This window comes from Pinus tabuliformis, chromosome 8 (genome assembly GCF_031772625.1).
Source record: "Pinus tabuliformis cultivar Carrire ecotype Pingquan chromosome 8, CPIR1, whole genome shotgun sequence".
Lineage (NCBI taxonomy): Eukaryota > Viridiplantae > Streptophyta > Pinopsida > Pinales > Pinaceae > Pinus > Pinus tabuliformis.
The window spans coordinates 1195700749-1195702772 of record NC_142294.1 but is presented as its reverse complement, the minus strand read 5'-3'; the positions used below and the strand labels follow the sequence as shown (position 1 = coordinate 1195702772).

At 36.2% G+C, this 2024-nt stretch overlaps 1 pseudogene; it reads left to right on the top strand.

The window, feature by feature from the left end:
* Positions 1-338: 338 nt before the first annotated feature.
* On the top strand, positions 339-898 carry LOC149239662 (dolichyl-diphosphooligosaccharide--protein glycosyltransferase subunit DAD1 pseudogene; annotated as a pseudogene).
* Positions 899-2024: the final 1126 nt, after the last annotated feature.

Sequence of the window (2024 nt, the reverse complement as noted above, 5' to 3'; positions counted from 1 at the left end):
ATATAAACAGAAGTTTAAGGAAACTTAAAAGCAGCAGCCCCATTCAAGGAAACAACAACTAAGTTCAGGTTGAGGAGGAAATAAAACGTTATTGCTTGAAATTCAGACGTCATACCATAATTTCTGTCCATGTTAATATAATGTTACGATCCTAAGTCAAACTTATCAATTTGAGTTGCAATGAGGACTCAAACTCCCAAGTCAAACATGAGTTAGGTTGACTTGACAATTCTAATTCAAATCGATTTATTATGTCCAAAATCCATATTGTTCTGTAGTATGTACCATCATATGTACTTTGAAATGCATTAGAATTGAAAACTTGCATTATATGTTAAATGGGAACCTCAACAGCTAAGGATGCACAAGTTCTCGTTGCAGCCCTTCGATCTGCATACTCTGCAACTCCTACCAAGTTGAAGATCATCGATCTGTATGTGGTCTATGTAGTTCTCACGGCAGTTGTGCAGGTTGTCTACATGGCAATAGTTGGATCATTTCCCTTCAATGCTTTTCTTTCAGGAGTTCTATCCTGCACGGGGTCAGCTGTGCTTGCAGTTTGTTTGCAGATGCAAGTCAACGAAGAAAACAAGGGATTCAAGGATCTTCCTCCAGAAAGAGCATTTGCAGATTTTGTTTTGTGCAATTTTTCACTTCACTTGGTGATAATGAACTTCCTAGATTAGTGGATAAGGACATGCAGAATTGGAATGAGAGGGTACCCGTCACAAAGCAACAACATTATAGGGGCCTGATTCCTATTTTTCTGTTATTATAGCTACTGTTCTATATTGTTTTATGAAGTTTCTTTGTCAATATGATCTAATAATTATGCATATATGAAAATTATTTATGTAGGGTCTGCGTGTCACTCATTTTCTTTTCCCAATTTTCTCAAGCTGCAACATGATACACTGGCGTTTATGCAGGTTGATAACCTAGCTGTAATCCTACCTCGATACAATGATATTATAGGATTTATAACCGAGATCAATTTAGTGTGGAATTGTCATTTTGTTCTTGATACATGTTTACATGTCTGTTGTTAATTTTTTTTTTTTTCTAACAGTTTCCGTTTTACTGCTTCTTTGTAACTGCAGGTTCTTTCCACGCCTCTGATCAAGTGGTTTAGTGTTTCTGTGCATGCAGAGGTATCAAGTGACATGAGCCACCAAATGCTGATGCTAGAAAAGATTTGGCACCCAATCCTGACTCTCTACAGAATTGCTACCCACTGATATCCTTTGATTCAAGTCTTGTAAACCAACAATCACCTTTGCTAGTTTCAGCTAATGTGAATGGGTGCCCAATATGTCTGCTGGCAGAAATTGGGGCTTATGTGATAACCAGAAGAAATATGGATACTGTTAATTTATGTGGTTCCTCTGACCTTAGTGAGGCTCCACGATTTCCTCTTGTAGCGATACAATTTAACATGATGACATCAAGACAGTTATATCAATGCAATAATTTAGATTTTCCCAATGTCAAATTTAGCTCTTCAAGCAACCGAAATCAAAATTCTGTAGCAATTTCAAGCATTTCATACATGGATAGTGAATATTCAACTTCAACTCAGTGAAAATGGATGAAAGATGAGAAGAATGAAAATGGATGAAAGATGAGAAGAACAAAATATTTGTCCCCTATTTATGTTAATAAGAATGCTTATGTTCTAAAAGTTTGGTGGTTATTCACATATTCTGAATCATATGACATCAAGTGTGCCATTTGCTATAATATATGCATTTTAGGAAACATTTTTTTTTCTACATATGAGCAAATGACATAAAGGCCTCTTATGTAAAATCAAGGCTCCAATAACATTTAGATCACTGATGTGGCTGGCTCTAAATAGCAATATCTACTTGGGAGGTACTTCAAAAGAGATCCTGGCAAGGACCAGGTCCTCTTATGTTATGTAGAAAAGATGAACTGAACATCAATCATTTATTGATGGACTGCCCATTTACAAAGGAGCCATTGAAGAAAGTTTTTTTCTCTAACAAGGGGGATAGGTAAAT